The sequence below is a fragment of the Pteropus alecto genome, unplaced genomic scaffold, assembly GCF_000325575.1.
Source record: "Pteropus alecto unplaced genomic scaffold, ASM32557v1 scaffold79, whole genome shotgun sequence".
Classification (NCBI taxonomy): Eukaryota; Metazoa; Chordata; class Mammalia; order Chiroptera; family Pteropodidae; genus Pteropus; species Pteropus alecto.
Window position 1 is genome coordinate 15,318,208 of NW_006494612.1, and position 23,447 is coordinate 15,341,654.

The 23,447-nt window shown below is 33.1% G+C and overlaps 1 protein-coding gene and 1 pseudogene across 3 annotated transcripts in view; both read left to right on the forward strand.

Annotated features, from left to right (window-relative positions):
* Window positions 1–23,447, forward strand: part of NKAIN2 (sodium/potassium transporting ATPase interacting 2) — an 829,945-nt gene that overhangs the window by 196,689 nt on the left and 609,809 nt on the right. The window lies entirely within an intron of this gene.
* On the forward strand, window positions 13,845–13,963 carry LOC112474314 (annotated as a pseudogene).

A 23,447-nucleotide genomic window follows, 5' to 3' on the forward strand; every position in this document is an offset into this window, starting at 1 on the left:
TCCATTTATCAATATTTCAGATAGTTTTTGTAGGGTCTTAAGTTTTAATTTCTCATTTCTTTAAGTTTTCAAATTGAGTTCTGGCTCTTTAAATCCCATCACCATGAAGTCACATAGTGTGTCTCATGCTTGAAAGGATCTTATTGGATCATTTCATAGTTCATTAAAAGAACCACATTTTAAATGGTTCAACTGAGAATCAAAACCATCATGAGGTGCTGCAAAGCTGTTCTGTAGGTTTTGCATAACTCCTCAGGCCTCTGGTTAGCCATAAAATCATTAGCTGTGACTGGGTCATTAGTAATCATAACATCTCCTTTATATATATGTCAGTCCAAAGAAGTTCTGTTCATTTTACTCTGTGCATCTCATGTGAAAGTCAGTGTTTATGGGCTCATCTCTTGAGAAAATACTGTTTTAGGTGTGCTTTTAATTATCCCCATAAGTATACTGGGGGATGTTCTGCCATCTATAGCGACCAGAATTAAGGACTGGTGTGGTTGCTGGATTTCTCTCCTGCAATACACCTTGCAGACACAAAGGTCTTTCTCCCCTCCCTCCCCCGCCCCTACTCACTCTCCAGCGCACACGCACCCTTCTCAGTGTGCAATCATTCAGTCAGCTGAAGTTCCTCTAGTCCACATTTTGTATTTTTCTAGTTGTTTATAAACCTAAGAATTTTTTCTTTGCACGCAGATATTTTCAATTTTGATCTGTGGATTCAGTGATCAATTTATAGAACAGGTTGCATATTTCAAAAATCTGCATGAAAACTATTTAGACTTCTCCCAATTTTTACATATAAAATTTTATTTTAAAATGTATAGATTAAATTTTTAAGACAATATTATTACCATTTAATGAATAAAGTAAAAACTGCCAATATGAACCTCTCTTGGCAATGGTTACATGTGCGAAAGAAACCAAATATTCCTTTATAATTATCAATGAAGGCCAAGGAATGATGGTTAAGATTTTGTTGTAAAAATTGCAAACTTAACTAATGAGGAAATTTGTTAAAGCTTCAAGAAGTTACACTGTCAAGAGCTAGTTAATTGTAAATACAATAATCAGAATTGCGGGATTTCAAAATATGCTTTTGCATTTATATGCAATGCTTGATGTACCTTGATTAACTTGGCAGTTTAGTGCATGCTATCCCCAAAAGCAGTGATCAGTTTTTGCTCAAAATAGATTGAACTGCTGAAAGAATTCATGCCACAGTCCACAATGCTAATCAGTTTTGAAGAAGCAGAAATTACGTTTTCAAGTTGGCTTTGAAATAAAATTTCTTGCTCAGCTTTCTTCCCTCATGTAATTTCACTTTCTCTGAGGCTACTTCCCTGGACAACAGACCTCTTCTGTATATATACATAAATTAGACATCCCAACAATAGCATCAACCATCCCTCAACTGTAGAGACAATGTATTGACCAACTATTTTGGTCCAGACACAGATTTAAATCCTTCACATAACTTTTTCTCTTATAGTGCTAACAGCAGCTATGTGAGTTTGGTTCTTTTATTATTTCTAGTTTACAAGTAAAGAAAGATAATCAAAGACCAGAAGTTTAAATTAATTTGGCTAAGGTATTTTTTGGAGCCAGTGTTTGAATCCAGAGCTGAACTGCTACAAGTACCCAATGCTTGTATTAGAGTTAGGTGACACCCCCATGTCATTCTGCCTATCAAAACATCACACCTACCCACTCTGGTACAGTTTCTTTCTCTTCATGAAATATAACTAATTAGTCACATGTGTTATTTTCTTAACATTCCCACCTTAATATGCAACTCTTAAGATATATTAAAGTGAGGTTGCCTTGATATTCCAGAACATAATTCTTGCCTCCCTCACTATAGAAGTGGAAAGAAAATATATTGAAGTTAAAATATTTTTTAGTATTGGAATCATGAAAAGGTCTAAAATTTTTTGTTTTACAGTCTTCGATCTTGCAGTTTAAATTGTCAGGTTTGAAAACAAAAGTTTTTTTTTCTAAATTCTTATGAGTCTATTTTCTAGAGCAGCGATCCCCTTTTTGGCACCAAGGACTGGTGATCCTATGGGAATCCAATGCCTGATGATCTGAGGTGGAGCTGAGGTGGTGATGCTAGCGCTGGGGAGCGGCTGCAACTACAGATGAAGCTTCACAGGCTTGCCTGCTGCTCACCTCTTGCTGTGCAGCCAGGTTCCTAATAGGCCAAGGACCGGTACTGGTCTGTGGCCCGGAGGTTGGGGACTCCTAGAGTAATAAACTCATTTTGGTCACCTCTACCTAATGTCATCATTTTGTAGCGGGGGGAAAAAGGTATCTTAGTAAAAACTTGATAAATAGCATAGCTAATCTTATAGGAAGGATAAAGATTTTAGATTAGTTTTAATATAAGGGTGTCTATTTGGAGGGAAATGTGCATCTCAGGCATGAAAATCTAGTTATTTTGTCATCTGCATTTAGATAAATCAGTGCACTAATATCTAAAATTGTAAAAAAATCTTGGCATTTTCATAGTAAAAAGTCAATTACCCCCTCCTCACCCCCTTCCCCCCGCCTCCCGGTTGGAGATAATCTCTTTTTTCTATTATAACTAAACAGACTTTATTTTTTTATATTAAAGTCATAATACCTAGAAACTCATTCTGATGAAAAACAATGTTCAATGGAAACTATTAAGATATAATTTATTAGTGGCTTTTTTTTTAAGTAAACTAGAATAGTGTAGGTGCTGTAGAAGATCGGCACCTTATTGCTTATTTATTCATTCTCTTTAATACTGCTGTTCACTTTAGCCTGAAATAATATCATCCTTTTGAGTGATTGCTCTATTCCTCTTCATAATATTTGAAAAGACAAGGTAACAGGAAGCAGGGATGACTTTTTCCCCTGAGATCCTGTAAAGTGCAAAGCTGTACCTATGCTGTCAATGTGTGTTCTTTGTATTTCCAAAAGCCAGTGTTAAATGGGTCATCCTTTCTTGGTAAAGGAGTAATATTCTTCCTGCCAAAAGAAATGAATATCATATCATTGATCACTGTCCTTTGCATAATAATATTAGAACAGAGTTTTGAGACTTTTTATTGGATCCATTCTCTTAGCATCATTTCTCCATATGCGTTATCAAAAATTGGTGATCAGCGACAATACTTCCTGGTGTTCTTTTGTGTTTGTATCTTCAGAATAAGCTAAAGTAAAGGTAACATAAAATATGAATTTCCTGCCCCAACTTCTTTTTTTCAGGAAAAGAGTTGGTATATATTATATTGTTATATAAGGGCAGTATTTAATCTTTTGAAGGAGGATAAAAAACATAATAAAGACATTTATATTTATCATTACAAGAAATAATGAAGAGTATTCATTTAGCCAATACTTGTTGATCACCTACTGTGTTCTGGATATAATTATAAGTCCTGAAGATATAGTCCTGAAGATTAAAAAAAGTCTTTCCTTAAGCTTAAAGTCTAGTCAGAATTATTAACTTATATTGTTTAAATTTGTTTAACATGTATTTCCCATATTACATCTCTGAATATTTCAATATTATATCCTGTGAATATTATCCTCTTATATCATCAGAATCTTTTTCTTTTAAAAGTGACATAAGTAGAGCTGAGTTTTATCCTTATACCTTATATTTTTTATGAAATTTTAAATTACATAATGGTTTTTATTAAAAAGGAAAATCAGTTTTTAATTATTTTACTTTATAGGTTTGTTGTATAGACATATATTTTATATGCCTTTGCTGGGAAATTTATCCAGGAATTCTCTTTTTCCCCTCATATTACTGCCTTTAATTACGTCATCTAGGTCTGCATGAGAATTCTTTGAAAGTTATTTGAACATGTGTAGAGTCTAGTCATTTTATGATCATACCCTTTAAATGGGTGGATATAAAAATTGAGTTCCAATTCTAGTGATCTAGACATTTTGACCATTATTTATTTTTGACATAAAACAAAAGGAAGATAAACAACAACTTATTTCATTCTTTAACAGTTATAAGCAAGGGTTAGAAAAGCCGAATTCACTCAACTAAAGATGAGGTATCTACAAATGAGCCAACTTGAAACAGATTAGCAATTTAAATGACTAAGTTAACAAGATCCAATTATAGCTAATTTGCCCATCCTTTTTTTTTTTTCCTTGAGTGTGAGTGTTTTGCATGAATTCCTGGTAGTAGGGGTGGGGGAAGCTTGTAGGGCCAGAGAGTTTGTAAAGAAAACAAATAGCCACATTTATTACACCTGCAGCTGCTATATGGGCTTTGCTACCTATACACACATACATATAATACATACATACATACATACATACATACATGTTACATACATATAATACATACATACATACATACATGTGCATGCATATATTAGTTAAATACATGTATATTTACACAAACACATGTATACATATGTGTACACCTGTGTCATATGTGTATGTGTGTATGCATATATATTATGTAACGTGTATATGTAAATATTACACAATATGTATACATGTGTGTATTCTATAATGTGTGTGTGTGTATGCGTACACATGTATACACACCCATGCTCCAAAGGATAATCATACTGCTTGTTTTCTTTTCTCACCTCTCTGGTTCATTTTTCCTAACTATACCTTCAAGTCACACTTTTCCCAGTTTGTTGGCGTACTGCCCATCCTCCTTTATTTTTCAATGCTTTTTCCCTTTTATCTTTTAATTTAGTAATCTTTAGTAATCCTTTCCTTCTTTGTAGTGCTAAATCCTCCTACTTTATGCCTTAATTTTTTTAAAAAAATGTACTTTTTTCATTATTACATTAACCTGTATATCTCTGAAATGTTAGCTCATTGATGCAACATTATTTGTACATTATTTAAGAAATGTCAATGTTATCAGTAATAATATATTTAAAATAATTTTTGAAATTCTAGAGAATTTCACATTGTTACGGGAAAGGTTAACTTTACATTGATTTTCTCATTACCTCTGCTAAAATACAGATAATATTTCGCCAAGCATTGTGTTGCTCAACAAAGATACTTATATATTCACATTAACATTTTTGAAATGGAAAAGTTATAGGGTGTAAAGCCAGATAGTAGAAGGATTTGGGCTTAGGCATTACCAAGGAAAATTAACAAATATGGCTTCTAGAGTTTAGAAGCCAACTCTGTTTGTAGAGTAGCAGATGGAGTAAAGAAAAGAAAGGACTGATAGAAGAGCCATCTGAAATTAATATTTAGGGATGCAACATTATGAAGTATAATATCGTTAAGAATTGTTAGGAAAATATTAAACATGTTGCAGATTAAAACAATTTTTAAATGGAATTATGGGGTACAATTAGTTTTTAAAAATGAGATAGTGATGATTTGTCAATGAGAGATATTATGTCCTGCACTCAAAACAGTGTCCAGATAATTTTTGGAACAGAAGAGTTTTACGTTTTCTGTTTTTTTAGCATGATGTATCATTTGTTTCAATCAGTAGTTTATATTCTCCTGACTTAGGAATTTTTAAATGTAGCATTTAATATGTATATATTAAATCAAACTTATCAGCTTAGTCCTCAAAAAGATTATTAGATATAATAGTTTATACACCTCAATCATTTATATTTTAACAGTACAGAGTGGCTTTGTAAAAACGATATGTTCTGAATTGGAATGCACAGAGAGTGACTTGTAGCACTCGCCTGCTGAATGGTGGCATCTCCCACGACTGCACTGCATAGTTGAAACATGTCTCACACTGGAGTATACAATTTCTAAAAATAAGAGGAAAATAAAATTAATACTTAACAAATTATTACAAAGAGATTTATGAAATGACATATGGACTTGTTTAACATATACTCATTTACTAAGTTTATACTTAAATTACCAATTTTAGATGTAAGCAGGCTTTAAAATAATTGTTTATATAATATTATACATGATTGTCAGACCCTATTATGAAAATTAAAAAAGAAAATTCACAAATCTGCCACTTCAACAGAGTACTTTTTCTAATTAAATTAATCAAGTATATTTTATGATAATTCATTGCTAATATGCATCCATTTTTTAAACGTCCAGTGTCAAGGATAAGCTGTCTCACAACTATGTTTATCATCAATACAGAGTACAAGGAAATGCATTTTGCTTTAACTAATCCAAGGTCAATTTTGTTACTGAAGTTAAGAATTTGAGGTGGCCATTACTTTTCCAGTAATAAACTCACATATCCTACTATGTATTGATTGGCTGGGACATGCAATAGATGTAATAGAAGATTCATATCTGTGATACTTGAGGTTCTGTTCTTGTCCCAACCCGATGTACCTGCAAATTAACAGAAACAGTGATGTTACAGTAGTACAAAGAACCCCTCCCAGGTTCTTAACAGGTAAGTGTAGATACAAAGTGATAAATGAATTTTAAAAAAGAACAGAACGGAATAATGCACTCAATGAGTGGCAGTATTCTCTTCTCTCTCTCTCTACTCTCTCTCTCTTTCTCTCTCTCTCTCTCTCTCTTTCTCTCTCTCTCTCTCTCTTTTATTTTTCCTTTTTAAAGTATTTCAAACACATTGTTAATTAGGAAAATAATGCCTTGGTGTTCATATTTGTGTTTCTCTAATATTCTAGTAATCAATTTAGTGGACGCTAAGGAAGCCTACCTATTTCTGTAGTAGCTCATTGTTCACAGTAACTCCTTCCCAGGATGACCTTGTTCTTCAATCTTTCTTTCCTTTTATAATCAAGAAGCTGTAATGTTTACCAGCATGTCCAATATGCATCTCATTTATGAGTAATCCTAGACATTTGGAGTAAGCCTCTAAAGAAAAAGCAAATCTAGGACATCTGTGCCATTACTTCCTACTCCTGCTAGTAGCAGACACTCATCATCAATCACTGCTTTTTTTTTTCTTTCCCCCTCACTGAACTTATACAGGTGTCACAGTTGTTCCTGACCTTGTGTTCAGACAGCCATTACTAATCAGTGTTAGCGGGGAAAAAACAAAAAACAAAAAACAAAACCCCACAAAACTCATTTCATATCCCTTTTCTGTAAACATGTTAAACTTTCCCATCCTTAAACCAAACCAAACCCTGACCTAACCTTGCACTTTAGTTACTGTTCCTTATTCTCTTTTTTCTTTAGCTAAACTTCTTGAAAAAGTGTCTACACTAGCTGTCCCAGCTTCCTCACTTACCATTCACTGCTCAGCCCATTGTAGCCTGTCTATTGCTCCATTAAAACTGTGTTGGCAAGGCTCAGGTAATTCTGAGACTGCATTGCCATTTAGCTCCTATCTTCCTGCCACCGCTTTTATCCCTCAAACTCTTCCTTGCCTCCCTCCTACTATCTCTTGCGTTTCTCTTTCTACCTGTTGGCTGACAACTCATGATCTGTCCACTCCTTAACAGTCGTTTTTCCTATGAAGTCCTTGACTCACTGTGGATCTCATTCTCCACAGGTCCTCTGTCAGTCTCTCTCAAGGTTTTAAGTATTTTACTCATAGTTTGAAAGACTCTTGAATCTATATTCCCTACTTTAACCTCTTCTTTGATATTTAGTCTTGCATATGTCAAAATTCCTGGTGGCCATATCTTCTCAGACAACCCACAGGAAGCTCATATATAGCATTTGCCCCTCCTGTAGTCTTTTTCAGAGAATACCATCATCATCTAGTCAAACTTGCTTTGCAGGATACGGCCAATGTGGCCATCACTCTTTCACACATCTCCTTCACCTCACTGTCAAGATTCTGATGACCTCCAAGTAGTTCTTAATTCTGTTCCTTCTCTCCATTTCTTGTCACCACTGCCCTAAGTCAAGATTTATCACCTCATAACTAGTCTCTTAACTTCTTTTTCTATTGCCCTTATACTCTTTACTGAAGGTAAAGAAAAATAAATATATCTTAAATGAAAATCTAACCATGCCATTTACCTAATGAAAATCTTTAATTGCCTTCTTATACCTATAGAGTGAAGACCAGTCTCATTAACCTAGAACACAACCCCCCATGATCCAATTTTTACCTAACTATACCTTTGGATCTTAGGCTGTAAACACACTAGAAGATGTGGTGTTCTCAGCATAAACCGTGGTGTTTCAATGACTTGGTGTTTACTCTTAGTACTAAATAGAATATCCTTCTTTCTTTGCCAATCTAACTTACACATTCTTTAGGATTCTTAACATATTCATCTACTCTGTAAAACCTTCATGAGATCTCAATCTAGCCTAAAATCCTCTTTTCTGAATCTCTATAACAATTTTTTTTGCATGCACTGAGTTGCGAAAAACTCACCTTTTACTTAAGGTGCCAGTTGCAGAATCTAACTCCCAATGAGGAGTGACATAGGACTTGACCTATAATATTCAGTGTTTAATAGCCTAAGAATGATTTTATTCAGTGAGACCACAGTAGGTGACATCAGTTTGGAAAAACAAAGAAGCACATGCTGCTGTTTTTCAAATGCAGATATGATAAAGATTTAGATTAAATCCTGCAAACATTTATTGGTACTATTGTGTGCTACTTTAGTTAGATGCTTTTAAATATATTACAGTGTTTTAAATCTCATAAAAACAAACACAATCAACCTTTGTTTAAAGAAGTGAAGTGTAATATTAAAATAGAATTGAGTAAACATGTGGGCAAGCAGGGATTCTTTAAAATCTTCCGCAATCTCCCCATTAACTTAATCATTTAATAATTAACAGAAAATGACTAGTCAGTTATTTCTACAAAACTTGCTTTTGAGTTTTCCTTGAGTCTTACTCAGCAGTTTTCATAATGTTGAATGCAAAGTTATGAGGATAGTGATGATGCATAAGACTTTTTATACTAGATTTCATGGATGATTTAAAGAATTTACAAAGATAATTTTGTCTCTGTGTGCCAAATGTACTTTCTTTAGAAACTAATCTCATGTAAGATGGGATGCCAATTAAAGTATAACCCTGTTAGCCATCAAAACTGTTTGCTTTGGGGGATAGACAAATTCATACATATTATGTAGGATGCTTCTGGAGTGCATGAAATTATTCTTACATATTTCTGTCTCCTCAGAGCCCAGCTTTGTGCCTAGAGTAAATTAAGTGCTCGACAAATCTGTTCAACTGAACTAAACTGGAGGTCAACACTATTAGTACCTGAAATGGAAAAGAGCCACCTGCTTCATTTTAAGGATTGTTAACTGCACAGTGATTCTTGTGCTCTTTCTAGTCAGGTAGCTCTTACTTCTCAAGAAGGTTCTCTGGTGTGTATGGTGACAAGGCTGGCAGAGGGCTGGAGTGAAAAGGAAACAGCACTTTTAAAATTATTTTTAGGAAGAAAGCAAAAAACTAAAGATGAAGCTGAAACATGGATGGGGGTCAGGGTAGGTAGATTTAAAGAAAGAATCAAAGACTGAAGAAACACAAATATAATACCAAATATTTAGGTTTCTAGATGGCCAGTATTACTATACTAATATGTATGTTTTAGTGTGACAAGAAATGACCAGGAAGTAATCTTTCCATTATAATCATTACTAATCTGTCTCTGATGTTGAGCTCATCTTTTAAAAAGTCTTTAGAAAAAAAAAAAAATCAATAATTATTTGCCTGTGGAGTTTTAGAAACTCATCTAATGAAAGTAATATCTTTTTATATATCTTTCCGGTTGTTGTTGTTGTTGTTGTCATTTTTACTATTTGATAAAAGTAAGTAAGCAGGTAGGTAGATAGATAACTCATTTGTATCAGAACATTAATTAAAAGCCTAAGGGGAAAGGCACTATTAAAATCAAGGGCAGGGACTACAAAGCAATGTAAAAACTATCAGGATTGCCATGTTAATATAATAGTAGAATTACAACATCTTTAACATCATTTGACTTTTTTCCAATTAAAAAAAGTAAACAATTTAAAAACAACATTCAAAGGCAAGATTTTTTTTCTATTTATCAATTCCTTCATTGTATTGTCATAGCTGCAAACCAGTGAAGGTTGAATAGCAATAGTACAACAATATTTCCTTTCAAGTAATGTCTTTTTGCCTAGTGCTCATTTTTGTATATAATACTTTATGTGTTGGTTTGTTCTCTAGAAAAAAAAATCAATAAAATGTCATTGATTAACAACACCCAGTCTACATGTTTTTGTAAAGTGAACCACTTTGCCTATTGCTGGCGTGATAGATACTCTTTAATACAATGCTGAGCCAAAGGAAAACAAACAAGTTTCTCTGTCTTTTAGCAAAAATGTAGAGAACATAGAGGCAAGTGATTCACAATATAAAAAGTTAAAAAATTGAAAATCACTTGGTGCATTAGCCATTTATGAGTATGCAGGAGTAGCATGTTGTCTGGTTCTCAGGGACTTGGAAAAAGACGAAGATTAGTGTTCTATTATGCAGAGTTAAATGTGTTGCATTAATGCCTTAAAATAACTTGGATGATGATGCAAAAACCTGTTCTGTGTTTAAATATCTGTTTAGAACATATCTCAGTAAAGATTATTTTGCCCTTCTTGTATTAGTTGTAACACTTAAAAATATTTAAAATAAATTAGCCACATACAAGTAGGTGGAAGAAAGCCAATGATTGTGTTTTAAGTGACTGCTTATTCAGAGTCCTTGGGCATCAATTGTATCACGGTTATCAATGTACTTTCTAACTAGCATCCAGTGTAAAATAATCTGAGAATTGGTTAACAAAAATTAAATCACATTTGGGATATTAAAGGAAAATTAATGAACAAATTGTTGATGGGTGATTCCATTCCCCCTAAGAGAACATCCCACCAAAAGAAAGAAAGCCCTTTGTATTATTTAGAGCCTGCTCTGTAACACTGTTGGGAATTTGGTTGGGTCATGAATGCTGGCAGGTTGTCAGGGAAACAGGAATAATACAACCGAATGCATAGTTTTCTTGCAAAATGGTTTTAGCATTGCTACTTTGGATTGTCTAATGGCCGACCCGGAATTTCTAAAAGTAACATTAATGGAGAGAAATAAATTTTCTAGTTTAATTACATACACCTCTCTGTTGATATAATAGGAATAAAATATTTCTTTAGGTATAGAGTGTTATGCTTATAAGCTAAAAGGAAAATATTTTTTCACAACGAAAGTTTGAAATTTGTGTTTTGATAACTAACAGCATGTGCTATTGATTCATTTTTGAGAATGGTATTACTGACACATTATCATGTAGTGATTATATTTTTTTAGTAGTTGATTGAGAGTTGGTATTAAAAGTCAGCAACATTCACGTTCTCATGACCCTTTTTCTACTCACTACTGTTTAGAGAGAGGCTTTGGAGAATCTATGTCCAATGTATTTTCTCTGAGAAAAGCTGACTTCCTGATAGTTTGATTGGACCCCCAATAGTAACCACAAATATGTGAAGATAGACATCTAATAATTCTTTATCACAGATACTTATAATGATTCAAATCTATAGAAATGCAAAAAGGGAAAGAAATTGAGCCTCTCAAGAGACTAATGAAACCTGAAGTGTAAAAGAGCCGTCAAATCGTTGTTCATAAATTAGGGTTTGATCTTTCCAAAACAAAACCAGTAATTGGACCATAATTAAATATTTAAATTATGGGTACGAGACCATTGCACATGAGCTAAGAAAGCCATGGCATTAAATTATAGTGCATTTTGTGGACATAGCAAATTTATCTTAAAGAATACCTTTTTTCCTCAGCTTTGCTTAAGCAAACCACCTTTAATATCCTTTAATACTTTTAGAATAAAAATATTATCTTCATCTTATCCTGGACTTTAGGATCCTGCATCAGCTCCCCTCAAAATCATCCCCAGTTGTTCTCTAGTTTCCCAGTGGTGCCTTATTTCTTCAGATATGTGATGTTCTTTCCTAGCTATGTCACCCAATGTGTGTTTTGGTGCAAGTAACTTCATCTTTATGTCTCTCTGTCTTGTCTGTGACTTGGTATAAATAATAGTGGTTGATACACAAAAATGCTTAATAACTACTAGCCAATGTTTTTAATTATCATTCCCGACTGTGATTGAATCATGCTGCTTTTACCCAAAATGTCTCACATTCCACTCACCATCATTCAAAACCTGCCATGTTTTGAAGTAATAGTAGAACACTTTTATTTACTATTGTATATGAGAAATTCAAGACACCATCACTGTAGTTTAGTACTGCTTGTGAGTTGGAAATGATGTGTGGGGTTCCCTTGTGATAGCAGAAAGGGCAGGCCAAATGTCCCAAAGGAATTTGTTGATCAGGAGTAAAGATAACAAAGGATGGAAAATAACAAGGATGCTAGAAATGTGTTTTGAAAAGTTTGCCACTATGATAAGTTAAAAATGGTTTAGAATTACTAGGTATTAAAAGAATAAATAATGGATATTGTCTCCTAAAGACTGATATCACGTGGATACTATACAATTAGGAATTTTCTGTTATACCACAGCACACCTGTTATATCCATAATATTATTGATCTGATAGCTGGATCTTCAGATAGGAAATCTTTTAGAGTATTGATTTGGGGGACATGATCTTAATTTTACCTATTTTACTGTTTACAAACTTGTATGGCTTTTGACTTATGTATTTTGGTTTGATATAAAATATATTTTTGTATATTTTGTATATAATACAAATATTTTCCTGTTATACTGAGCTTATTATATTTTCACTTGTTTTCCTCCCTCTCCCCTTTGCTGAAGATTGAGACTGTAATCCCACTTACTTGCCATTCCCACTGCAACTTCTCTGAAGTCTACTACAAATATTTTTATACTGTGTTTATTTAAAAGTGAAAACGGTGCCCTTACATGAAGCCTGAGGGGATAGTTTCTTTAGAAAGAAGGACTTTTCCACCTCCCTTTTCACTCTGAATGTAACAGATCCTCATCTGTTATTGAGGGATCTAAATGAACAGTTCATCAGCTAATCTCTCTCACATATCTGTTTTGGTTCCTTTACAAACAAAATGTTTTATAGTCCCAACAACAGTAAAAGAAATTCCTGACCTTGCCTATTTTTTACAGACTGGAAAGTTAAACTATACCCCATAGCAATCAGGCGTCAGAATCATCTCTACTTTAAAAGTGTGTATGTGGTTTTTTTAAACTGCTAATGAAAGCATTACAAAGATTAGCTTTTGAAGTGGCAAGCAGCTTTCATTTATTTTCCTTCTGGTATTCCCTCTGCCTCCAGCTAAAATTTAGAACCTTAAAAATGTTCCTCTTCGTTGCTAAATTCAGTTGATGTTCTATCAAAGTGAATTTGGATTATCAAAGCCTAGTTCTTATCTTGCAGCTCAGTATTCCTGAGAGAACACTAGTCAGGTTAGAATTGACAAGGCTGTGTATCTGATATTTTCAAACTAGAATGTGCTCCTTTCTGTACTGCCGGCCCACCTACCTGCATTGGTTAACTCTTTCTCCTGATGTCATGTAGGGAGGTGGGCACTCATGCTGTGATGATAAAGGAGGCAGTGTCCACTAGCAAAAGGCAAAAGAGCAGCTCCATCCATTAATACAATCCGAGAGGGTCACACAGAAATTACTAGCAGGGAGAGACACATGATGGCATAAGTAAATTGATAAAATTTACTTTTTATTTTTACTTTAATTTTTTGCTTTGTTGTATTATTACCTAAACAAGGAGGCTTAACTTTTTGGTTCCTTTAATGACTTCTGATGTGAAAAAAATTGGACACTAATCATAAATTAGCACCATTGAAATTTATTTTTATATTATTTCCCAGATGTCATTTTTTCTTGGAGTCCCCATAGGTATTGTCTTCTGAAAACCTGGGTCATTTTGGATTTCCTAGCAGTTGTCACCTAAAAAATTTGAACACATTAAATTTAATCGTAGAATCTATGGCCATGCCACACTGAACATGCCCGATCTTGTCTGATCTCAGAAGCTAAGTAGGGTCGGGCCTGGTTAGTACTTGGATGGGAGACCACCTAGGAATACCAGGTGCTGTAGGCATTTAAAAAAAAAAAAATTAATCCTAGAAAGAAATCAGATTATCAATATTATCTCCTGTGTGCACCAAATAACACCTCGAGGCACATTTGGAAACTGCATAATCTTACTTTGTGGCTTTGTTGATCCTTGGGTGTTACATTATTATAACATTATCCAATGTCTAGGCTTTGGAATTCTGTAACTGTCTGGGATTATAAAATGGGCAAATTTCCTTAGAACGATGAGCGCAAAAGTCAACAATTTAAGTCTGAAATAGAATGGTGTAGAAGACAGTGAAGCACTTAGCAAGAACTCTGTGTTCACTGACCTTGGTAATATATAAAAGGTTCATGATTGTGCAGAAACTACAAGGTACCGCAGGATCAAATGGATGTGCTTTAAAGCAGAGCTGTTTTGTAAAAGTCAGGGTCATGTGATTTCCCTGAGTTCTCTGGTGAGGCCTGAGCCTTGGATGAGTTTGTCTCCTGAAAGGACAAGAATCATGTGCTTGCTTGAATTGAGGACAGTGAAAATGGGGTTTAAGAAAACTTTTCTCTTTGCAATCTTGAAATCGACCAAGCTGACCACAAATTTCATGTTAATTTAAGTGAGGCTGAAATATGGTGTGTAATTTAGTGAGATGGCTCACAATTCAGCTAATATGAAACACTTAGTCTTCACTTGGTTGCTGCTTATTGTGGATTCCAGCTTCCACCTGGTACTGACCAAGAGACTTAAATTTCATACTCTCAAAAGGAAATATAAGACCTAAGAAGGACTATATCTAAATTTTGGCATATTTAATAACTTAAATTTTGTACTATATGATTTGATGTAAAAATACAAGAAATCACTAGTAGACATAGAATCCTAACTTTTAGCAGAATATATTGATAATGAATTTTCTACTCTCCCTCCTATCCCTTCCCCGAACCTCTCTTTTTTTTCTCAAACACACACATCACTTCCTATGAATTTAGTTTATAGTTCCTATATTATAACCAGCTCAGATAAAAATAAATTCAAAAGCAATTACTATGATACATAACTTTAATGAAATATACCCAAGTAGTTTCATTTTAATGGGTAGGTATATAAGTTCTTGGGAGCTTTATTTAGGACTGTGTACACTGATAATTTCTAGTTTCATCTAAAGCAAATTAATAGAAAAGTTCGATATTTTATTAGTCGCTGCACTTAGAATCAAGGGTGTTTATTCAGTACTGTCTTCCCTCCCTCAGATCTCTGACAACTCTGACAATTTTAAATGACGTCTCCTTTCAGACAAATTTTCATGTTCATGGGTAAGAGTTGGGAACATTTTTATTCTCATATATATTCTGTATTCCTCATGCAAAAAGGATATTCTTTCATAAGTTTTTTTGAACATCTGTTAAAACAGTTTTAAAATATCAATTGATGCATGCTTATTTTAAAAATACAAAAAGATTGCTAAATATTACCAATAAAAAATTTAAAAAAAATTGAAATACCAGCACATTGAGAAAACTCTATACATAAGCCAATATGTAGATTCTGTTGCAGCACAGGATCATACTGTTTTAAATATTGTGTATATGTATGCTCTTACTTAATGTATGATAGGGCAAGTAGCCCTTAGCAATCTTCTATTTCAAATATCAAGACTAATTTGAGTATTTTTGAAATTACAAAATAAACAATATTTGTTCGATTCCTGGGAATGTATTATACCAGAATGTATTATATATTCATATATGTATGTGTGTATATATATTTATATTATATATATTTATAATATTGAATTTGGTCATTCATTGACTCAATTATTCTTTTACATCTTCATATGGACTAGATGCATTCTTTTCTTAAGGTAATCTTATATATTTTATGTTTTTGGTTGCTGTCATTAATGGATAATTTTTTTGTTTTTGCCTATACTTAGTTATGTACCTATTTATCTAATTACTCTATTTTGAGTGCCTTCTAGAAATTGAGCATTTAAGTATAGAGAAGAGGCAATTCTTCTCTTTAGTTTAGGAAATTGATTGCTTTTTGTTAATTGTAAAATCTGCCCTTTAGTGAAATTATATCTTTGTAAAAATAAGCTTTTGGCTGTTTCTCTTTGGCTTTATATTTACCTACACTCAACACTTTCTACAAAAAAAGACATGAATTTCTCTTTTTTTAATATCTTTCTTTCTTTCTTTCTTTTTATTGCCTAATTGCAATCAATGACTAAAGTTACCCAAATGACTATAATAGTAATGGATATCTTTACTTTAATAAGAATGTTTTCTATTATTAAATTTCATGACTCAGCTTTTGTTTTGAGACACACTCATATGGACATCTCCGTTCTTACCCTCCCTGCCAAAACATATACACATAGCACAAATATATGCTTATGATCTGGATCCAGTATCCATTTGTTCTTACATTATAAAGGTTTGTTTTTCTTTTTGTCAGGAGCTCGCTGGGGGCTAACCTATTAATACATGTCATTTATTAACATATTTCCTATTGAGGAGTCGTCCTTAAATTTTAAAAAGAAACCTCACTTGATAACACTTTATTATTCTTTTAACATGTTGTGATTATATTTGCTAATTTATTTATGAATTTTATTAATATCTATAACTGATTTCTTTACAGTTTTCTAGTTCCTTACGCTCTGTTTTTATATTTATTCTACATTCCTTCTGCTTTCCTGAGGTTCATTTTTAATTCCTACGTTGAATACATTGTAGTTATTTAAATTCTTATTTGTTTAATAAATGTGTATAAGGCTATGAACTTTCTTCTGTATATTACTTTACTCACATCTCATAGGTTTTTGTATTATAGTATTTTCTTGTTTTCCATTTTGCCAGAACTATCTTAGATGTAATTTTTATTTTGCAAACATTTTGTTTTTGTTGTTATTGCTTTTGTTGTTTCTTGATTCTCCTCCTCCTCTTCTTCCCCATCCCCTTAGTCCCCCTAGTATTTATTATTATTATTATATTAGCATAAACTTACCGAGTTTCATATTCTGTTCTAAGTCTTTCCTTGATGATATCATTGGATGCTCATCAGACAATTATGATGTGGTTGTTTTTAGATAGAGACTCTGGGACTACCTATATGACATTTGTGGCTAAATATGTGGCTCTGTCTAGGCTAAGCTTCCTAGGTTTAAATCTTTAAAGCCATTTTACCAGCAACAAGTTACTTAACATCTTTGATATTAGTGTTCTCATCCCTAAAAAATGATGAAAGCAGTACTTATTTTAAGGAGATGAAAATTAAATGATATGATGCAAGTAAGTAATTACCATAGAAACTATTAGCCATTACTACTGCTACTGCTGCTACTATTATCATTATTGTGTATTTGACCAAGGTCCAGAGTCAATGAGTGACACAGAGGACCACAACCTGATTCCAATGTACAAAATCTTACATTCGATGTTGTACCATTACTACTGGAAACCATTCCCAGCTTGCTATTTTGTGTACTCTTATTCATTGGATAGTTCACAGATTGGGAAGAGAATTTGTAATTGTGCATTAGCAAGTCCACGTTTCAGGAAGTCATGTGAATATATTTTGATTGAGCTATTGTTATAAGAATATCCTCTATTTTATTATTATAATATCTATTGTGTCTCCTTTATGCTTTTAAAAATAATTTTCTGCATATTGCCTCATACTATTGTAAGGACACTGCTGTCTTAATGGGTATAGAAACTGAAATAATAAAGGAGACTTCTGCCTTTTTATAGTGTGTAGGATAAGCAGAAATCTTGAAAACTTCAGGCCAAATTGAGTTTGTTCAAACTAAATGCAAATACTTACATTTTGTTAATTTTATCCTATTGACATTCTTTTGGATTTGTTATTCGACATTTTAGCATTGCTTTCCTGCTTTGAAATACAAACATTATTTCAAATAAATTAGTCTCATACCAACTAAAATGAAGTAAGATTTTATTACAATTCAGAGATTGAAAATCCCTATATATGTGACTTCAGTTTGTTCATTTTACTGTTTGCTATCAAATAATTACACTGAACAATAAAAATAACATTTTCGCTGCTATTAATAAAGAAGAAATGTTGTCTCTCATATGTATACACAGTATGAATGAAAAGGGAAAGAAAATAACTTGTGAATATATTCACTTTCACAGTCTTTCAAATTGGGGTAAAGATAAAGATAAATTATTTAAAAATTATTTTAAAAAAATCGGTTAATTTTTAATTTAATTAATAGGTTTTCATCGATAGAATTCCCCTAATGACTAATTCCTTTTCTGAAAAATGACTTCTTTTTGTTGTTGTTGGTTAAATTACTTGCAAGAATAAATAAGGTATCCATGCCATTCCTCACTTGGACAAACTGAAAAAATATATTCTTGTTACTTCTCAATTTTAAATAAACTGAAATAAATGAATGGACTTCTTTGCTTTCTCCATCAGAATGATGTTTGGCAATCCCACAACAATAATGAGAGGAATTGGTTTTGATGACATTGGGCTTACTTCTAGAAAGGAAGCCTTTGATTTAAATTGCAGCTAAAAGATAGTGGGCTAGTGTGTTTGTTAAATTAACAAAAGAGCAAGTACTTCACTTGTCCCCCATTTTATTCCTGTGTCCTTTTTTGTTTTATGTGCTCAGTAGCATAGGAGTCGCTGCTCACCTGGTTGTTGGCCACAGTGTTTGAAGCCAGAAAAGAAAAAAGCATGTTTAGAGAAACTTACAAGGATGTCACTTGGCAGAGGTATTGATACTACTCCTGACTGGGCATATGGTTTCTAAATCTCTAGAGGATATTACAACAGAACTGCATTAATGGGTGGCTTGTCAGTACCTGATCGGGGCTCCAAAACATCACTGCATTAACTAGAAAATATAAACCCAGTTAACTCATATTTCTCCATCCTATTCCTTACATAACTTGGTGTATTTAAATTGGTTTCAATATTCAATTCACTCGTCGTGGGGGAAAAAATCCATAACCATACAAAAATCAATATTCACTTCACTCACGGTGGGGGGAAAAATCCATAATCATACAAAAATCAGTAATGCTCGTATATACTAAGAACACATTTTCTGAAAGACAAATAAATTGATTCCATTTATAATAGTATCAAAACAATAAAATACCTAGGAATAAATTTAACTAAGCAGGTGAAAAATGTCTACTCTGAAAACTAGAAGGTTTTGTTGAAAGAAATCGAAGAAGACACAAATAAATGGAAAGGCATGCTGTATTCATTGATTTGAAGAATTAATTTTGTTAAAATGTGAATATTTCCAAAAGCCAAATTCAAGATTACAATGGCGTTTTTAAAGAAGTAGGTAAAAACACCCCTAAAATTTATATGGAACCATGGAAGATCACATATAGCCACAGAAATCCTGAGAAAGAAGAACAGACAGGAGTCATCATACTTCCTGATTTTAAATTACACTATAATGCTATAGTCATCAAAACAATATGGTACTGTTATAAAAACAGACAAATAGACCAATGGATCAGAAATGAGAGCCCAGAAATAAACCCAAACATATATGGTCAACTGATATTTGACAAGGGAGCGAAGAATGCTCAATGGAGAAAAGACAATCTTTTCAATAAATGGTGCTTAGATATTGAATATTCAAATGTAAAAGAATAAAACTAGACCCATATCTTAAACCACTCATAAAAACAAACTCAGAATGGATTAAAGACTTAAATATATGGCCTAAAACCATGAAATTCCTAGAAGAAAACATAGGAATAAAGCTCCTTGATGTAGGTCTTGGCAATGATTTTTTAGGTATGACACTTAAACCACAGGCAACAAAATAAAAAAATAAATAATTAGTACTCCATCAAACTAAAAAGCTCCTGCACAGCAAAAGAAACCACCAATAAAGTGAAAAGACAACCTATAGAATGAGAAGGAAACATTTGCAAACCCTATATCTGATAAGGGGTTAATATCTAATATTTATAAAGAACTCATACTACTCAGTAGCATAAAATCAAATAACTCAATTAAAAAATGGGCAAAGGACCTGGATAGACATTTCTCCAAAGAAGATATAGAAAGGGACAAAGATACAAGAAAAGATGCTTAACATCACTAGTCACTAGGGAAAGGCAAATTAAAACCACAGTGAGATCTCACCTTATTCCTGTTAGAATGGTCATCACCAAAAAGACAAGACGTAACAAATGCTGGAATGGATGTATAGAAAAAGGATCCTTTGTGTACTGTTCATGAGATTGTAAACTGATATAGCCATATGGAAAACAGTATGGAGGGTCCTCAAAAAGTTAAAAATAGAACTACCATCTGATCCAGCAATTCCACTTCTGGGAATATACCAAAGGAAATGACAAAACCAACTTGAAAAGATATCTGCATCTCTATGTTCATAGAAGCATTGTTTACAATAGCCAAGATATAGAAGCAACCTAAGTGTGCATTAGTGGTTGAATGAATAAAGAAGTTGTGGCATGCACAAGGAATCCTGCCATTTGCGACAGCATAGCTAGAATCTGAAGACATTATTCCAAATGAAATAAGACAGAGAAAGACAAATACTGTATGATCTTACTTATATGTGAAATCTAAACAAAATGAGTAAAAACATAGTAAAGAGACCAGATTCGTGGTTACCAGAGGTGAAGGTTGAGAGGAGTGGAAATTGGAGGAAGGTGGTCAAAATGTGCAAACTATCATCTATAAGATAAATAAGTACTAGGACTGTAGCTAACACAGATGTAAGATATATAGGAAAGTTGTTGAGAGTAAATAGAGTTCTCGTAACAAGGAATTTTGTTTCTTTTTTTAATTTTTGTTATTGTGTCTACATGAAGTGGATGTTAGTTAGCTAAACCTATTGTGATAATTATTTCACAATGTATGTAAATCAAACCATCATGCTGTATGCCTTAAACTTATATGCTGATGTATCTCAATTATTTCTCAATAAAAATGGAAGGAAATGAATAAATGGAAAAAAAAAGTGTTGGAGAAGAAAAAGGCCACCCCAGGAAATGGCAAAAATAGCTCAGATGATTTCGTAAAATATGAAATTAATTGATTTGCTGTATCTAATATCAAGCTTTGCTATTAAGGTATAATACTTAAAATTATGCAGTATTGCTGCAGGGGCTGAAAAACAGATGAATGAAAAGAGATGGAAAGCCAAGAAATGTAACGACACATATATTAGATTTAGTACATGACAAAATATTATTTAAAATAAGAGAAAAGGGAATAAAGTAGTCAATAAATCTTATTGGAATAAAAAAAAAATATTCACAGAGCTATCTTTGAAGAGTACATTCACTACCTGTCCATTTTGCAAATTTTCTGTTGCCACTATAGGCCTTGCACTAATTCTGAGACCAGAAAACCCACAGGAAGCTGAAATTGGTAGTTTTAGCTCACAGAAATCTTGTGCATACTGTACAGCTAGTTAACAGAATAAATTGTATACTCAATTTTCTAAATTTTTAAACTTTTATGACACTTGAGAATCAGAATAAATTTAAAATTGAAATACTTAGAGTGTCCAGGTAGAAGCTAGAAAAACCTATATTTCGAAAAAGATTTTGCAGTCATATCCATGCAAATTAGCCTTTTCTTCTTGATACAATTTTTTCATAATCTGAATGAATGGAAAATGCCTGTGAAATGAAGTTAACTCCAAACAGAATGACTTGCTTTAATGTATTTAGTTCATGTAATAATTTCCTTATTTTGATGGAGTATTAAACATTTTAATAGAAACATCTGTTTTTTTCCCCATCCCTACTAAAATAGTAGGCAAATAGCTAAAGGATATTTATTGAAGGGGTGCTAATTTAGAAACCTTCCCAGCTGTCCAATATCTAAGTTCTACCCTATATGACAACTAATCTAAATTTTTAATTTTCTATAGATATCAAGACTCTTTTAAGAAAGTTTAAAAAAATCCAATTTTGCTTATAAACTCACAATAAACAAAATGTCCTGTAGCCATTTGGCAGTCAAGATCCATTTGAGAATATTTAAAATGATACCTTTTTAAGCAGAACATGAGCATTAAAACAGAACTTGCTTAAACACCTGTCAGACCAAACAACCAGATGGTAGATGAGATCATATGTCTTTAGATTATAGCTTTTAAATATTATGGTGTTTGAAGAAGATTTTTAGCAGATTGTCTTACATTCCTTGAATGCTCAACTCAGACAAATGTATATGGAATATGTCAGATGTATAGGAGATTGTATTGGGCACTGATTAGATAAGGAGGAATGTTCTTTGCTTGAAGACAGTGCATTTGGGGTGTTGTAAACTATGAATCATACACGTTATTAAACATTAACTTCCCTGGTGAGTAGATAGACTATAGTTATTGCAAAAGGCAGGACGTAAAACTAGTTTCTGCTCATTATTATCGAGACAAGTATTCTAGATGTAAAACTCTTGTGGGTTGCCGTGCATAGTGGAAAGAAACCTGGATTGGCAGTCAAAACCTTGCTTTCCTTCTTTTATCTGCTACCTATGACCTTTAGCAAATTACTTAATATTTTTCAAATTTAGTATCTTACATTACAAAGGAAGAAGATAATACCTCTAGGGCTCCTTGTAAAACATTCAGATTCTGCTTAAAAAAAAAAAAAAGTTATGACTACATTAACCAACAGGGTTGTAACTCCTCATTATTATATAGTAGGCTCTTACGAGATGGTCCTAGTATTTTAAGGAGTCGCCATTTATGCTGAAATTAGTTTTAGATCCAAAGCAAAAGTAGTCATTTTCAACTGTAGCAAAGTTCTAAGGCTTATGTAAGAGCATAGTAAAATTCCCCAAATATAAAAACTGTAGAAAATGTTTCCGCTTACATCGGGTTAGGACTATTTTGAACTAATCTCTCATTGCTCTCCCTCAGAAAATGTTCAATTTACCTTGGAACCATCAGAAACTGCCTTTTAAAGTAGTTCTCTATGCATTAATGGCTGCCAGTTGGATATGGACATTTATTTGAGTACAGGAACTGTGGGAGATTAGTCCTGAAGACCAGAAGTTCCCTGACTACTGGCCTCATTCATCTCATTTCTGTGTCTAATGCACATTTGCTGATTTCTTATATATGGCTGGGGTCCTAAGCCCCTTTAGGAGACACTCAGTGCTCTTTCCCCCTGCTCTGTGCATTTAACAAGGTGATTCGCCTAGATAAAATTTAAATGGCATTTTTTGACCTCCTACTTTTCAGGTCAATTGCTTTGGCAGAATACCTTTCTTCCAAGTGCTTATCAGTTATCTGTATTTTCTGCAACATCCTCAAATTATCATTGAAAGATGTTAAGGATGGAATTTTCTTACCTGCAAAGAGAAACAATATTGGAAGAACACTTTCTTTTAGTGTGTGGAGAGGAAGTTGAGTGCACATAATCACTGTAAAGAAAAGAAGTAAGTCTTTCACACTTTACTCCACACTTTGATGACCTAAAGCAGCCTATACTGGGTTCTCTGATTTTTCTGGAAG